This window comes from Lissotriton helveticus, chromosome 9, assembly GCF_964261635.1.
Source record: "Lissotriton helveticus chromosome 9, aLisHel1.1, whole genome shotgun sequence".
In the NCBI taxonomy this organism is placed as follows: domain Eukaryota; kingdom Metazoa; phylum Chordata; class Amphibia; order Caudata; family Salamandridae; genus Lissotriton; species Lissotriton helveticus.
This window is the reverse complement of record NC_136070.1, coordinates 901,365,164-901,383,711: the sequence shown is the minus strand read 5'-3', so window position 1 is coordinate 901,383,711 and position 18,548 is coordinate 901,365,164. Positions and strand designations below refer to the sequence as shown.

Here is an 18,548-nt window from a genome sequence, read left to right as displayed (position 1 = left end):
CAATAACGCTATCGGAACTTACAGACTTTGGGCCCCATTTTGAGTCTGCCAGAAAGTGGCGGACGGTGTACTACTATAGAATGAAAGTACCACTGCACTCTCTTGTAATTCAGAGATTATGCTAAAGATTTCTTTAAGTGTGAATGATTTTAGGTGCTACGTCACAAAAGTGCTGGAGTACCATGTCCCCAAAGTCCCGGTTTGTCTGCTTAATGTAGAGCTGGGTGAACAGTCATGTTTTCACCAGCGGCTACTCCACTGGGTCTGCCAACGGAAACCTTACGGACATTGGATTGTCGGTCTCAGTACTAGTACTCATCAACCATTACTTAGAGAGGATGTTCTGACTTACTTTTTTTCCCTTGGGGACCACATAGGAATGCACAGTGTCCTGACTCTGGAAAAACAAAAATTACCTCCATAGCCTAGGAGAAAACTCCCATTGTGTAAGGACTATTTGTTTTACAGCAACACTTTGGGAGTTTGTGTTGGTGAAAAATATTTTTTTGCTCCGCTGCGTATTGAACATCGCACCAGCTCAGCAAAGCTTCAGTGCCTTCAGAGGAGCCACTGCGGTGGTGCCTACTCAGCAGGCATAGAGATCTCTATTAGGCAGGTGGACATCTCTAAATATGGTGGGCTGTAATCCCATGGACAGTGGAGTACATCCCTACACTGTCTTGTCTGAACAGACCATAGGCTGCCAGAGCCCAGGAAGGCCCTTTGGGCCTCATTTATGAGGCCATGCGTCACTTTTACGCCGCCGGTGTTTCACTTTTTGTGACGCACCAGTGGTGTAAAAAATGCGCCTTGTTGAGTCATATTTACAAAGTGACGGATCTAGGTAGATGCGTCACTTTGTAAACCCCTGCGCCACATTATACCTGCGCCAGGTATAATGTATGCAAGGGGGCGTGTTGACGCAAGGAAGGGTCGTAGAAGTGACGCAGTGAAATCAATGAGATTTCACTGCGTCACTTTTAGGACGCCGTTGCTTCAAAATCTTGCACCTGCCTCACAGCAGGCGTAAGACTGACGCAGGCCCTTTCACATGGGGCTTGCCCCATGTGAAAGGATGCATTGCTGGAGTTGCGTCACTTTTGTGACACACTCCAGCAATGCGTCACTTTTGCGCTTACAGATCCGTCAGAAATACTGACGTATCTGTAACTCCTTGCGACATGATGCGTCATACATTAAATATGACGCATTAGGAATGTCGCAAGGAGAGCGCACTGAGAAGTGACGCATCGCTGCTTTCACGCAGCGATGCGTAATTTCTCATAAATGAGGCCCTTTGTGTCTTCTAATATTTTTCATATATCAAGATAAGCTTATCCATCCAAGTATGGTACTCCAATCCCTTTGGCCTTGCTCCCTCTTAGGCCAACCTTTTCACAGGTTGGTATGAGATGAAGCATGCTGGGAAATAGTCGCTTTTTGTAACTGGCCAGAGCTTAGTCCTGTGGGTCAGGCATATTGATAGGATATCATTCTTATTCAGAATGACTCTGGGGAGTAAATACAGAAGCAGCATGCATTTCTCACAGACAATATCAATTTGAATCTTGAGTACAATCGATAGAGTATAGTTTATTTATGAAGTGGAAATACACGTACAAAATGAACAGAATGCAATAAGAAGATACAGCTTGTCAATAGTGTATTGATTGTTGCATCTGGACACCAAAGGAAGCAAATTAACAGTAACCCCGTTGGTGAATTCGTAAGATTAAACATAAATTATAGACTGTCCTGGATACAGCTATGAGAAGAAGACAGACCACAGCAATAAGGACTTGCAAGAAGCTGTAAGTAGTGCAAGAAAACTGGGAAGGACTAATTTGTGGAAAGATAGAAAGAAAATGCCCATTTTCTATGATCTCCGGATAGGTTCATCACTAAGAACATTGTGGAATATAAAACAATTGTATGAGATTTTAAACAAGCCTTTGGATGTGGTACCTTCTGGCCACGAAGGGCATGTTGGTTGTGGTTTATTGTGTTTTAATCAAATCTTCACTTAAAATTAATTGTCACTAAACGTGGGGAAGTGATGAGTACCTTTTAACCACCATTAGCTATTTCGACTTCGAACAGTAAAACATTTCATTTTTGGTGCCTCATGACTTGATGCAAAGCTCACTTACAATGTCTACAGATCTGAGCTTGTTAGAAATGCAGTATTTCTGTAGAACAGCATGTAGGCACTAGCAGGACCTTCATGTATGTGTCATCAGAAAGCATATTACAGTATTTTTGAACTTCTACAAATACCAGTGCAAAATCATTTTTCACAATTTTTCTACTTTCATAACACAGAGTTGCATAAAAACAAAAGTGCCCCAGTGCATATATCAAAAAGAATTTTACACCAAAGTATAAATCACCTACCCTGCCACTAAGGAATTAACCAGGCGTGCAACACCCATTGGCCTCAAAGGGCTTCAGCACCCTCGTAGTGTGTGGCAGCCCGGGGTGAGACACTTCCCGGGCTCGCTCACAGCTGCACCCGAGCACTTCACAGGTCTTTAAAAGACATTGTGCATGTGGGGCTTTATTGTTGTTTCACCTCTTCTAAGAGCCCCTGCAGCTCGACTCTGCTGATTGCCTAAAGATTCAGCCCCCCCACCCCCGAAATTTTTTCTTAGCCCCCCCGAAATTTGACTCTAGTTGCGCCTCTGGAATTAACGCATCATTTGCCCAGCGACAGTGAGGCATCGCCGCATCACCTCCCCTGCCTAGCAGTAAGGAATCGACACATCACCTCCCCTGCAGCAGTTAGGAATTGACGCATCACCTTCTTTGCCAGTAAGGAATCAGCGCATCAGGTGCTTTTTCCACCGCCTCACCCCGCTACGCCTAGCATCGTCTTCGATTTTGAAGCATACAACTACTTCAACAGACACACAAGCTGTTCTACATTTCTCTCTTTGACTTCAAGACGGACACATGACTCTTTCAGTCTCCTATTTTGTCCCTGATTCCATTCCTCAATGCGTCCTTGTCTTATACTTGTGTGATTTTGTAACCACTTCTGATGTATTGTTAAACTGTGACTCATATGAATACCCTCATGTACCTCTTGTAAACGTTATCTCATAACATGTAAAGCTCTCTGATACCTTCGGGTCTAGTTACTGCTTTATAAAACTCGAAATTATAAAAATTAAATAGTTTGTGAAACTGTTGCTGAATATATATCAATCTTTTTTCTTGTAAATACATTTATCATTTACATTTATCAGTGCCACAGAGTTGCATAATCCATTATATGTATTTTCCTATTTATTGTTCCTAAAATGTTTTTTTATCTGTGCTTTTATGTTTTTCAAATGAAATACGAATAAAGCAATTTTGACTTGACTTGACATTATAAGTACTCTTTTTAAAAACGTGGAACAGAATTACTAATGCTTTTGTTACTCATATGATAAAAATCGAATATACGTATTTTGCCTTATACATAGTCCCAACTTTAACTTTTGAAAAGCTGAACATGTGTGGCCGTTCTTTCTCTTTGTTGCTCCCGAATGTGGTTTAAATACAACCATACGACACTCTTTATTTGTTTATTGACTATAACCGGGGAATAAGAGTGTCAACCCACTCTCCCTACCTCTCTTCTTGTTGATTGGCATGTATTTTACCTACATTTTATTATGTAACATTGTAATATGTGAAATTAATTTAAGCAAAGTTTGCTTAAGTGAAGATACCACTGTGCAGACAGAAAAAATGGGGCGCATGGATTTACCACTTTTTTTTGTTTGCGTCAGTGCAAAGTTTATGTAATTCGAGAACGGGGTTATAATTGTCGCCACTATGACTGGCCATGCTTCAGTTTCAGTTTGTTTAGCTTTATTCGATTTTTATACAAAATCATAAAAGCACAAATATATGATACATTTAATAAAAACATGTAAGCACCAAAATTCATAAAATGTGACGCAGACATAAAATAAATATTAATAAAGCCATTATGTTATTAGTAACAGACCATAGTTAAAAATTGACAGATCAGGTGGTGCACAAATAAATTATTCCATTGACACATGGTTTAAACAGAGGAAATCAATTAAATTTCATAAAATCCGTAAATTTTCTGATAAAAGAAGGGATAAAGTTAAAAAGATCAATTTCAATTTACAGGCGCTACAGGCGGTTCCCATAGGTCACATGGTCTTCCTCAAAATAATTAAGATTCTCAAGTAAGAAGCCACTGCTTTGACCACCAGAACTGTTTCTAGCCGCTTTAGTTTGCAATACGCGGCCCTACATCCCCTGATTCCCCATTTAATAAAGATTGGTTTCAAAAACGATTTCCTGGGTGCCACAAAAAATGTACAGAAAAGAATCGAATGAATATTCGATTGGTCTGATAGGCCGTCACAAGGGCATTTCACCAGATGTTTTGACCAGTCATTATGGTTGACTGGCCATGCAAACTGAGATGCCAGGCTTCCAAATGAGACATCCTCTGTGTCTTCTATTTCATGGGAGCTTTGGCAGAGGGGCTTTTGGGTAGTCGTTCCAGCTGTGGTCCCCAGGCAATACCGCCCTCCCGTGTGCATGCCTCTGCAACACCTGGTCCCACATGAAGGGAACTGCTGCTCTTGACCCGGCCATGACACCTAGATGTTAAAGCGGCAAGATTAAAGGGATGAGAGTGTATTTTCTCTTTCCATTGCCAGCAGAGAGACACCATATAGGCTTTAAAAGCAGCCTTGAGGCAGTGTAATTGCCTTGCAAGCAGTGAACATGATGGAACAGCGAGTTTCCCTCTACACTCCCTTGTTTGTTTGTTTTTTCCTTTCTTCCTCTAGCCAATCTCTCCTTTCCCACTCCATCCAACCCACCTCATAGCTCACCAGAAACAATTGGGGTTACAGAGAGGTTTAGATATAGAACCCAACATATTACCAGCTTCCAAGAGAACGGAAGGCGATGTGGTCTAGCAGCCCAGTTTGGAACAGGGGAAAGAGGTTCGAATCCCATTTAGGCTCAGGGGCAGATTTACAAGCCCCTTGCGCCACTTTAGCGTCATTTTTCCCAAGTTAAAAGTGACGCAAATGTGGCGCAAGTGGCTTGTAAATCTGCCCCTCAATATCCTGTGATTCTGGGCCAACCCCTTAATGCCACCAGCACCCCCAACCCCGCCCAAAAAAAAAACAGGATCTAACCTTGCCTAATGTACTTTGGTGCACATGTAAAGCGTTCTAATACACTTGGGCCAAGATTGCACTAGAAATAAAAAAACTAAAAAAAAAATGAAAATGCTCATGCAGCGCTTGATGTACATGCATTTAGCCTACAGCAGACCTCACCTATCCCACAACAGGCCTACAGCCTCCACTATTCAAATATAGCCCTCATTGACTGTAGCACAGCACAGACAGATCCCAGCATGACACAGAAGCACCCCAATCCAGAAGCAATGGTAGACTGCAGCCCTTTCTTGCCTACCTCTGAAATGTACAGCTGCACTGCTCCCTTCCAAAACCTGTAATAACCACTTTGTCACCCCACCTAACACTTCTGCATTGAGCACTCTATGCCACCTTTCCTGGCGTTCTCTCTGTTCATTATAATCTTAAAACTCTCCAATGGACAGACCAGATCTCATTCACTTCAAAAACACAGCCCTCTGATAGCATTTGTCATATTTTGTTCTTGACTTTGCGCTCATCTCCATGGAATCCAGCCTTCTGAATGCCATTCAGAGATGCTGGTTACCAAGGAGACACACTGACACCAGAGGAATGGATAACTTTAAAAAAAGGGGGGACATGTGGATTGTTATGCTAATGATCATAATAATGAAGATGGCACTTGTATAGCATACAATGTGCAGGTTGTGAGTGCGTGTGAGAGCCAGTGCTTTAAATGGGCCGGTACTGTCCGGTACGAGTACCAGCACTTTTTTATTTTGAGAGGGAGAGTACCGGCACTTCGCGAGTGTGACGTAATACGTTTAATTGGAGAGTACCGGCACTTCTCAGAAACAAGCAGGTACTCTGGTATAGAGTACCTGCACTTCTATTTTTCCATTTCAAGCACTGGCGAGAGCGTGTGCAGGACTGTAGTGGGGCAAAGGGTTTTGTCTGCATTTCTGTAAGTCAAGTTCTCTCAGCTCTGTTCCTTTGCATAAGGTGGCAAATAGCCAATGATGTAATCGAACAAAATGCAGCAAAGATCTTGGGTACTCCCATCTATACACATAATACACCACTGAGAACTTTAGCAGGACCAAACTCATTTGACATTCACATTAACTAACATGAGCAGTTACATACTTTTCAGGGGTGAAGGGAGAGAGGCATTTCTAACAGTTCCTTTGCTTTTTCCAACAGCAGTCCTGTGGCAGGAGACAACTCATGGTAATGACTGGGAGCTAGTATACAAGGACTTACGAGGTGGGCAGTTGAGTGGTAATTCTGTGGATACTGCGGCACATGTGCAACCGTTTTTAGCAGTTACAAAGAGAGAATGGGTCCGTTTGTTATGCTAAAACAGCTTGTGCAATGTTCCAACCTTAATTTGCGAGTCGGTATACTATTACTAACTCAAAAAATAGGGTTTGTGAGTCGCTATTAGGAAGGGGCATGCCAAGGGCATCCACTCCCAATAGCGAGTGGCAAGGGTATGTAGGATAGTTTTGCAACTGGAATGCGGTTGCAAAACAATTGCAGTTTACCACCTACTTCAAATGGGTGGGTTAAGCCAGTCGCAAATGGGAAGGGGTCCCAAGGGCACCCCGAGGACCACTTGTCCTTTGTGACTGGCAGCAAAAACATTTTTTAAGAGCAGGCAGTGGTCTCAGGGACCATGGCCTACTCTTACAAAATGAAACAGAAACGTTTCATTTTCTTTTTGAAACTCATCCCATTTTCCTTTAAGGAAACCTGGCTGCATTTAGAAAAATATAGTTTCTCTATTCAAAAGCAAATACAGACATGGCGTTCCGCTGTCCTCAGCAAGCAACAATCCCTGTGTTATTGCTCATTCCCAGTGGGTCACAAATTGCGACCCGCCTCATGAATATTGATGAGGCAGGCCCATTGCGACTCCATTGGGAATCACTAATGTGTCTGAGACACATTAATACATTTTGTTTTGCAAGTCTCTAATTGCGAGTTGCAAACAATTGCAATTAGAGACTTACAAAATGAAACTGTCGTACATCTGGCCCATTGTCCAAAAGGTACCAAACTCTACTTAAATGCTAGGAGGCTGGCATTGAGTATCCATTGTGATACCTCAGAAATAGGGTGACCAGATCTTGAACAACAAACACTTGGACTTTCCACAAACATAGAAGTAGGACTACAATATTGCATTGACTGATGGGCGCAGTATGAGGTCATTGACAGTGTTTACCAACACAGGAAACAGACAATGAGGCACAAAGGGAAATTAGATTATTCACTAAGGGTACCTTTTATGCACACAGTCATCTGTGTTCAATATGTTGGTTTCTGATAAGGTCTGCCAAGTAATTCTGCATTGGAACACATGAAAATATGACACCCTCTGTGTTCAGCCGACCTTCTCTGAAAATGGCGACATTTACTAACTTTACTGAAATTTGCCAGGGCAGATGATTAAAAACCAGGACTGCCCCAGTAAATCTAGGACATCTGGTCACCCTAAACACATGGGCCCTGGTGAGGCTGCAGATTACATGGCCAAGCAGTGGAGGTGATTGTCTCTCTGGCCTTTGACCATTATTTGTGAAGACAGTGACTACCTTCACTTCAGTCATCTAGAGCAGACATGATCGATTGGGGAAGAAAGAGAGGGTAATGAAGGCAGGCATGCCATGAACTTTGTCATCTCTTTCCATCTTTCAGCGTACAAGTTGGCACACAGCTTTGAATCACCTCCCACTTCACCCTCGACTCGGCTGACTAGGACTTCCATCAGTGCTAGAATACTAATAATAATTCCAGATTTGTAAAGCGCTACTTATCACCCCTAAGAGTATGTGAATGTGAATTTTACCATTTCCAAGGCACAGAATAACTCCAAGACGTTGTTTAAGCTTGTCAAAGAACTGTCTGGCACGACATGCCAACCCAAATCCCCGGATCTTACTGAATTACAATGTGAAGATCTTGCTATGTTCTTTCTCAGTAAAGTTGAAAAAATATACTCCACACTTAATGAGTCCAAGCCTATCAATGCCATACAGCAAACCAAGAAGTCTTCTCAGTCAATTAGAAGTACGGCCCCCCAGATCTGTGTGCCCTCTGCAACTATCAGCAATCCAAAAACTTGGGTGCCCCTGGATAGTAACTCTTTCAGACGGATTGTAGACAGCCTGAGATCTGGTTCTCCCAGGGACTCTATCCCCATTACTGGGCTTCAGAAACGCGAACAGTCCTCTCTGCTGTTAATTATGGAGTTGTGCAATGCGTCCTTAAAGGAAGCAATGGTTCCATCGGCGTGGAAGCACTTCTACAAAAAGTTAATGCAGACCCCGTGCAACTGTCTAATATACGCCCCATTTCCTTGCTTCCGGCCTTTTCCAAAATATTGGAAAAGCATATTAATCTTCAATTGATGTCATTTGTTGAATCCCAACATTTTTTGCATGGCTCACAGTCTGATTTTAGACCAGGCTTCTCAACTGAAACTACTCTGCTCGGAGTCACAGAATGTTACGTAACTGTGTTGACACTGGGGACACTGTGGTACTCATACTGCTGGATTTAAGTGCCGCTTTTGACACGGTTTCTCATACTGTGCTACTGCATGCACTGCAATCATTGGGAGTAACTGGTTCTGCATTCAACTGGCTTGCTGGTTTTCTGACTGATGGCACTTTTCAGGTCTTTTCTCCCACGGCCTGCTCCAATACACATTCTTCACCCTATCGGGTTCCTCAAGGTTCCATCCTTAGCCCTCCCTTGTTTAACATCTCTGTCGGGCCTCTGGCGACGATTGCTGAAGATGCTGGGTTGTCCCTTTTCTCCTATGCCGATGAAACCCAGGTTGTTTTTTCCCTTTCTGCTGAAAGAGCGTCTAAATCATCATCCCTTCAGTCTGGGCTGAGGAACATAGCTGGTTGGATGCAAGCCAACCTGCTCAAACTCAATGGTGAAAAGACGGAGGTGCTGATTCTGGGTAAGAACAAAGACCTGTGGGAACCTCAATACTGGCTGCCTGAAATGGGCGCTCTGCCCAGCTGAAACATCAGGTCCAGAATTTAGGTGTTATTATCGATGACCAGTTATCAATGAAGCAACAAGCGGTGAAAGTTCCTCGCTTCAGGAAAACCAGAGTTGGTGGACGCTCCTTTGGTGTCCTGGCAGCGAGTCTCTGGAACACTTTACCCGCTGACATTCGTGCCTTACCGGATCTGTTGTCTTTCAGAAGAGCTATCAAAACCTTTTTGTTTCCACTACTCTAAATCTGTTCCCCCGCTCTATCTGGTCTCTCCGTCTGGTTGTGTTATTTTGTCCAATATAGCGCCGGGACGCCACTTTGCTGTGGCAGCTGAGCGCTTTATAAATTCTATAACATAACATAAGATAACAAAGTGTCTTCGACCTGCTTCACTTTCCTCAAATGGCTCAGGAAAATCCTTTGGATGCTGCCTTTGTCTACACAACAAACCGTGGTCCAGGCTCTTGTCACCTCCAGACTGGACCATGACAACATTCTGTATCTAGGAGTCAATAATGACGTGTTACGTAAACTACAGATGGTGCAGAATGCGGCGGCTAGGCTACTTTGCAAGGTTCTTAAAACAGTTTCCATCTCAGGCTTTCTTCGGTATCTTCATAGGCTCAGGGTTGAGAATCGTATTAATATCAAAGCACTGAGCTATATGTTCAAAAAGGAATTTAATAAGGCACCCCAATATTTGAATGCCTTAGTACATCCTCATCTCCCATCACCTTCTCTCCGTTCCTCCTCTCAGGCTAAATTCACGGTGCCTAGGACCAGATTGTCGCGAATGGGCGGTTGGTCCTTCTCTTGTTTAGGTCCCTCTTTGTGAAACTCCCTCCCTGTGTCACTTCGGACTGAGACTTTATATGAGAATTTTTGTAAGTGTTTAAAAACCTGGTTGTTTAATATGTAGAGTACTTTCTTTCTCCTTCTGTCCCTGACACCGGCGCCGGGAAACCCTTGGGTAGCTGTGCGCCGTATAAGATTAAAATAACATAACATAACATATCCAGGCACTGGGGGCCGTCGGGGAGAATAAGTGAGATATTGCCCAGAGTCCCGTGATGCTGAGCTGAGCTGCCCCCGGTCATCGAACCGTGACCTTGTGCTCGGGAGTCAGTCACACTAGCCGCTGCGCCACACCTCTCCTTTAGACAGGTAGAATTAGTCCTATTAAGCTGGGAAACAATTGCTCTTAAAATTCAAATGCTAAGAGACAAGTCGCTTAGTGGTATGTGACACAAGCATGGTCATCTGAAGCTGAACACAGCTACCCCTCTGAACATTCAGCTGCTAAACTGAGCTCAAAATGCATCTTTTGTGCCTTGCCAAAGTAAGCATAGCCCAATAAAACAGATGATTTTGACCAGCTGTATTCTTAAATATACATTCACACATTTATTGCTACAGTGCAAATACCACGTTCCATGTAAGCATCCTAGTGCAGTCGAGACATTTAAGGCATGGGCAAATAGAGCAATTGCTCAGGGCCCCCACCTTCCAAGGAGCCTCTGGGAAAGTGAACTTTATCTCTGTCTCACATCTATTTTTCCATCTTAACCTTTAACATATTTTTAAATATTATTTGGCATCATGGGTCTTGAATTAGCTGAAAATGGGTAATAAAATGCTAACTTGTTCCAAACATGGGCTTCTAAAGTATGCTAAGGCCAGACTTCCCAAAATTCTTAAAATAGCACCGAGTACAGGATACCTAAATTGAGAACTCACTGCTTACTGCACTACAGATTTCGCTTTACAACCTGAAAGGGTATTTAATGAGATTTTATATCATTTCGTGCTTTTAGTTCACCCCTCTGTTGTCTGGCTACAAGCCCTTGTTTATTACTAGTGCACCCGAAGAACAGCATCGCTTAAACCATAATTTAAGATGGGCACAGAGGGCCCGATTCACAGAACTAACTTAAGACAAAATCCGAAACTTACTACCATTTTGGTATTCACAGAAGGCACTTACTCAGTTTGGTATTCACAAAAGGCACTTACTCATTTTGGTATTCACAGAAGGCACTTACTCATCAATGAGTAAGTGCCTTCTGCAAATACCAAAATGAGTAAGTGCACTTGCTCATTGATGAGTAAGTGCCTTCTGTGAATACCAAAATGAGTAAGTTCCTTCTCTGAATTCCAAAATGAGTAAGTACCGTCTGTGAATACCAAAATGGTAGTAAGTTTTGGATTTTGTCTTAAGTTAGTTCTGTGAATCGGGCCCAGAGTAATTTGCTATTTATTCCCCGGTTAATGTAATGTAACTGGTCCTTTTGTAAAGTGCTCTGACACCTTCTGGTAAAGTTCACCCTAAATAAAAATCACATTAAATAAATAAATAAAAAGTACAAGGAAAAGAGTGTTAGGCTCCGCCCAGTTGTCGCCTTCCTTTGACACTCCTTCTCCCCTTCGTTACCTGTGCCCTCTGCACTCTTCTAGTTAAAGTGCTGCGCTTTGAAGCATCTCCAAGGCAGTGTCAACAAATAGCATCTCATGAAGTTGTGTTATTTACTTTGCATGTTCCCTCCTTCCATTTGATATCCTCAATTCCTCAATCCCTTCTACCCCTCGCCTTTCCCCTGCAATGCTTCGAAGAGGCCTCATGGCGGATGTATGTCATTACCACGCATGCTTTTACAACGCATGCCTTTACCACGCAACTTTCACAACGCAAGTCGTTACAACGACTTGCGTTGGGGGGTGCTGGATAATTTTTAAGTAGGGAGAGTATGTATCCCAAGTTAAGATGCTATGTAAGGTTAAATCCAGGTGCTGGATAGTGAATAGTTTAATTTACTGTTCCAACTCCAGTCCCCGTGGATAGTAGGGAAGGTCTTGGATAGTAAATTAACTATTCCCTATCCTAGAACACCCCCCAGCGCAAGTTGTTGTAATGACTTGCGTTGTAAAAGTTGCGTGGTAAAGGTACTGCGTTGTAAAAGTTGCGTTGTAAACGCTGTTCCCCCCTCATGGCGGAGCACAAGTGGCATACAGGCAACATACATGACATGGCATGAAAGACCCTCAGGACCCTGGTCACGCAGGAAGGAAACAGTGAGCAGCTGCCTCGACCCCCCCTTAGGCCGCTTGTAGTTTCCAGGCACTTTAAACGCACTCTTGCAGAATATGGAACACTGCACGTCAGCAGCACTTTCTCAACTCCTTCATGTGCCCACTTAATCTCTGAGGCTGCTTGTTACTGTGCATACTGGTAGACACGTTATTAAATGAAAAAAATCAGGCAGTTTTCAATATTGAGAAGTCATCCTGTATTATTGAGTGTCATACCTGATTCTGCTCAGAGCACCCCTAGAATATTTGAATATCAACCATGTATATTTTGGCAGCGCAGGAGCATATTAAAGCAGCAATTCCGCCTTGATGTATCGGCTGTCGCATTAGTTTCTGTGTGCTGGTCGCTGGCACAGGAATTGTGCTGGGCATTATAACTCCTGGCAGTGTTTACAGCGGGTGCTCTCTCTCTCAAGGATTTATGGCGGCCATGTTTTCTGCTGATGCCGTGCCTTTGCTAAGCACTTTCTCCTATAGCAATTTTTTCTGCTGTACATCTAGTGTTTCTGCCAAGAACGCAATTTTGTGATGGACATTCTCAATGCGGCAGACAAGGCAGAATTGGTTTCTTTTATGAACTATCCTTAAGAAATGCATGTTAAAGCTAATGCCTGTCAGTTGATAACATTTGTGAAAATGTGATTTCAGATGTTTGATTGTGCTTAGCTTTCAAATACCTCTTAGGAGGAGAAAACTCCCAAGTATTTCTTGCAGGAAAAGGGTTTGCTTGCTCACTTTGTTTGCTCGCTCAGTATTTCCCCCAACTCTTATGATTCTGACTTGCTCACTATGGGAGTTTCCCCAAGTCCTATGAGTGTAATGAAAGGACCTGTGGGATGTATTTGAACCTTGCGAAAAAGAGGGAGCACACCTCTTATCGGCTCATCCCTGGACCGGAAACAAGCATCCTGGGACCAATTTCAGGGCATCAACCCTCATCAGCCTTGCTAGCTTTAATACAGTGGCACAGTGAGCCCGGGACCAATGTCTGGGCATTCCCGGTTAACGTAGGGCAAGAAAGCAAAACACACAGATGATGGACGGAATGCAGGTCAAATCAAACATTCACCCCCCAGTCAAGAGATCTGGGTTGAATCCATTGTTCTCTTGCTCATCATGCCACCCCAGTTTAGACCCAGCCATATGCAAATCAGCCTTAACCCTGTGCCTCATGGGAACAGTCCAGTCCGAAACCGTTCCTAGGATGCTTGTTTCTAGTTCATGCCACTGGAGTCAAGCTATCCTGGCTGATGAGGGGTGAAACCTCAAAATAGGTCCTAGGTGCTTGTTTCCAGTCCAGAGAGGACCTGGCCTGGCAGTTTGGGCTAGACTGTTCCCATTGGCGCAGGGTAAAGACTGATTTGCATATGGCTGGATTCAAACTGGAACGGCAAGGGGAGCAAAAAAAAGATGGATTTATACCCAGATCTCTGTACTGGGGTGAATGTATGACATTAGTCTGCCTTCTGTCCATCAATTGTTCTTTTTGCATTTGTCACCCCGAGTGGGACGGGTATGCCCAGACTTGGGTCCCGTGCTCTCCATGCTACTGGAGTCAAGCTATCTTGGCTCTGTGAGGTGTGAAACCCCAAAACTGGTCCTAGGATGCTTGTTTCCAGTCCAGGGAGGACCTGGCCTGGTTCGAGTCAGACTGTTCCCATTGGGCACGGGAGCAAGACTGATTTGCACATGGCTGGTTTCAGACTGGAATGGCATGGGGAGCAAACAAAAGGATGGATTTAGGACCAGATCTCTGAACTGGGGTGAATGTATGACATTGTTCTGCATTCTGTCCATCAATTGTCCTTTTTGCAAGAAAATAGAACATTGAGAGTTTTTTGTAGTCTCTACTTTCATTTCACTAACAGTGGCTTGCAAAAGGGAAATTATTTCAGGACTGGGTCTAAGCACTTCTGTATGTACTGAGAAATCTGCCAAGTCCAAATGTGTGCCATATGTTAGTAATGTAGAAATTAAGATATTCAGGGTTACAAACGAATGTTTCTACAAAATAGGCCACGGATGGGATAGGTAAGCAGAGATCTCTGTGTTTATAAATGCAGTTGATCCTTTCAAAAAGGGCTAGTATTGAATTAGCATTCTGACTGAAGTTTTCTATAACAAGTAAAGGTGCTTTCTCCAAAGTGAGGCCAAGGATTGAATCGATGTTGACACTGCATTTCTTTCTTGACTTCGAATCGTGCTTTCAGTGTGAGGGGCAGAAGTTAAATAGACACGAAGCCTGCACCCACTTGTCCGGCATCCATTCGGCCATTCCTTTGGCCGTTTGTCCATCCCTTTGTGCTTGTCTGTTTCCTTGCCTATCTATATATCCCTGCGTTGGAGCTATCTGTATGTGTGTGTGCTGTGGGGAACTGTATTTGTACTCTGTGTGTTTGTTTGTGTGTGTATTTTAAGTTACTTTATGTGCACTGGTGACTGCATGTTTGTGCATGTGAGTAATTCAGAATGAGTGAGGAGTGGGACTAAATGAGACAGAATGAGTCAGAGTAAAATGCGTGAGACTGTGTAAATTAGTGAGACCAAGTGAGACTGAGTGAGTCAAGTGAGACAAGTAAACTTAGTGCAGGAAAGTGTGGGAGAACCCTTCAAGAAAAGCTCTTTGGATTACTTCCCACCACTTTTAAAGGTCACCGGCCATCACTGACTGTCATTTGTGCCTCTGTAATTTCCTTAGGGTTTGTACTCTGCACAGTGCACCTCATTTTGGTGCACTATGTAGAGATCCAGCTTCCTACAATTACCATCTGCTGTACATTATAAGGCTATTGTAAAGTCACTGGAGGGTTGCATGATCATATAGAGAACTAAGGCAAAAGGCCAAGTTTCTTCATAAGGTAAAAGAACTCCAAGGTGACGTTTAATATCCTTTTAACATACAGTGGAGAGTATTTTATTTCTTACAGTACATGAATATATACATCACCATCACTTTTCTCACAAACCGCTTAAATCCCTTGTGTATTGCTCTTTGATATGATAGATGTGGATTGATTACAAATGGTTCAGAAACAATGCACTATTTATTGCACCTCATAAATAATGATACCCCAGAGTATGTTATTTATTGGGTGCAATAAATGGCATCTATTACAAGTTTTTGGGGAATATAATGGAGATTTTGGTGTTTAAAACACCAAAATCCTCATTGTCTGGTAAATACCATACACATTTCCCTTGTTACATTTCAAAATGTATTGAAGGTTAAGATACTTAAAATTTCCAATAATTATTGGATGCTATAAATGCTTCCAAGATCGTAATTCAGACCTATGCACAAACAGGGGTTTACACACACGTTGGAATACACTGACACACTGTAGTCAAGATAGTATTGTTGCAGACATGAAGATTGAAAGCAGAATCTGTAGTGCGAATATAAACACCTCAAAAAGTGTTGGTAATTTTGTTTAAAAAATCTTATTAGAACCAGTTTAATATAAAAATACGATTACAAAAGGGCTGGAGCTTAGAATGAGTAAAGAAGAAACATGTTTCAGAAATATTTTGTTTCTGCTGATTACTGTTGTCTTTTGAAAAACAAATCATAAGAACAAAACACCAGTTCTCTTTTTCACTGTCTGTATTGCTCTGTGACCCGCCATCCACCTTGGCTGCTTTCTTTGGCAGCAGGCAGTATAACCTCACAAGGAACTGTAATAAGGTATTACAGTTGTGCAGCAACATCAGTTTCTTATTACTAGCGACTACAGACTTCACAACTCAACAGAAATATATGAATTAGAGTCATGTTTTCGTACTGGAATTGCAGGCGTTCATGTTCTATAAACCCATAAACATAGACATAGGAAGATAACAAGATTAATAAATAAGCACTTCAAAGTTCTTATGAGCATCTGGCATATCTCTGCATGCATTAGATACACTCAAATAAATTATAAACATAATTAACCAAATGAAACTATCTAACAATTTGTGCAACAGCTCAACGACAGTCTGAAATCTATTTCTTTGGCTAACTCACAAAAGGTTAAAGCCCACAAGTCTAAATATAGCTAGAATTGTAAAATATACATCTTGTTTAGGTAATAGTAATAGACTTGAGACTCCAGGGCTGTCATTCTGTTGGATCACAAGAGCTTACAAATGTCATGTGCACGGGATCTCCTGACCTGTTTCCCTTTAAAGGATCAGACCTTTCCAAACTCTGCACAGACGTTCAGCCACGGTCCTTATATGGTATAACACTTCCTCTGAAGTGAGAGATCACACACAGCACACCGGTTGGAATTTCTGACATTTTAGATGTTTACCTCAACTTCCCCCAGTGCTTAGAGATTGGCACATGGGATATCACTCATGATGCGCACATGCTGCACTTGGGACCAATGCCTGTCAATAAAATGGTCTTTGGTCAAAGGGCGACCGCCTCACTCCATGTCATTACAGACACAGTTTCCAATTCTGGGCTTTTGTCTGTCAGACTAATGTATTCTGGGCAGTCTAGTCTTGGTTTGCTTCCCCTGTGCTCTAGTAACACATCTGATATCAATTATTTGTAGATGTAAAGTTCAGAACTGTAAACAGTGTCCTTGATGACATGGGTAAAATGGTCAGCTTAGAGTAGTCCCACCACCAAGTTCCTGAACCATCGAGGTACATAAAACAGAGAAGAAATACAGACAGGAACCATCCTTGCCAGATATCTACTATCCATAGAGAGCACAGAAAATCTTCCAGTGGACAGGGGCAGTGAGTTGATTTCAGAGTTGATTGAGCACACAGATTCTAAGGCCTCGATGGATCAGCACACACTTTTCATACAGGTCTATGAGTGGTTTGCTCCTATGGAGAAATTATACTCCTTAGTATAGTACCAGAGTGTGAATAGCTGTTGGTTTTGTTTTTCAGCACCATCAGTAATACATATGCTTGCCAAAGGGATTGACACAATATTTCCACATGAATTTCCCCACAAAGCTTCCCATTATATTAAATACAAGTGTAACTAGAGCACAAAAACATCCCCAAAACGTCAATTTGTGCCCACAATTTACCCCAGATTCTAAATGACCTAAAAAGGCTTGTCTTACCTCTGTGGTCATGTCTTTTTTAACACAATAACCGGAAAATAGTAATGTAAAATGAATATTTTGACTGTACGTAAATAAATACAAACATTGTTATGGGGAACGGCCCTCACAAATTCTTCTGGAGAAGTTTGTAATCCCTATTCTGTGCTTGCTTGTTCTTTCACCCATTCCCCAGCACAGCTGGTGGATTTTAGCAGAACTCTGGTGTTTGGTCACAGACAAGTTATGATGTCAACCAACAAAAAAAGAAAGTCTATCTTGGAAACACTGTTAGGAAGAATCTTCCTCATAACAGCAAGTCAGGTTTGATGAATGCTTTTAGAGCATCTTCATAAATCAAAGGTCTCATCTGGTACCTCTTTCCCCACCAGATGATCACTTTTCATAGATTTTTGAGTGTCATCTTTTCTGTTCCGTAAGGCATGATGATCTCCAGCCGTTTTGTGGCGCCTGTTTCTTGCTTGGGTATCAATTCCCTAGCAGACTCCTTAAAGGAGTCAGATACACACACTTCTTCCTTACATGGATGGATAGTTCCTTGAGTGGCTGAAGTAGACCCAGGTCAAATGTTATGGAAAAAAGTCAATATCGGCTGGTCATTTTATTGAGTTGCAGAGATTTGAGATTTTAGGATTTGCGCTGTACCTATTGATGGATGTATCTATTCGCAATGTGTTTGTTAGAGACATATCTATCTCACTAGTACTACTACTAGGTGAGTAGTGTACACTAGTTGACTGTTCTTAGTTTGTTTGTGAGTCCCTGATGCTCGCTCCAAGTGATTGATTTTCTAGCTTTTTTATATCTGTTTTGGTGGGGTTGATTTATTTTGTGTAACAGGAAGCAGATTGATTTGGTTTTACGTTTTAAATGTTGGGGCTATGATGTAGTCTGCAGTGATGCATACGGTGTTGTTGAGTGTGTCTGTGTGGGCTGCTGAGGCAGTCAATGTAGGAGAGAGGCTGTAAAAGTAGCTTCTTCTTAACTTCTATCACTGAATACATTTTAGAAGGAATTGTTTTTGTTCGTTAGGGATGGCCTGTGTGAAGTTGTTTATGGTGTGTGATTGTGAAAGGGATAGGAAAGAGGGCTTTGTAGTGTAAGAGAGAGAGATCGGGTGCGAGGTTGTAGCGGAGATTATGAGGACTAGCATGTCATTTGATTGGCATCTCACTACAGGGCAGTATTGACAATGTCTCTGTTCCTATTTTTTTC

The 18,548-nt window shown here is 42.4% G+C and overlaps 1 protein-coding gene across 1 annotated transcript in view; it reads right to left on the bottom strand.

The window, feature by feature from the left end:
- The window catches only part of LOC144783040 (gap junction delta-2 protein-like), a 256,295-nt gene that overhangs the window by 124,029 nt on the left and 113,718 nt on the right, over window positions 1-18,548 (bottom strand). The window lies entirely within an intron of this gene.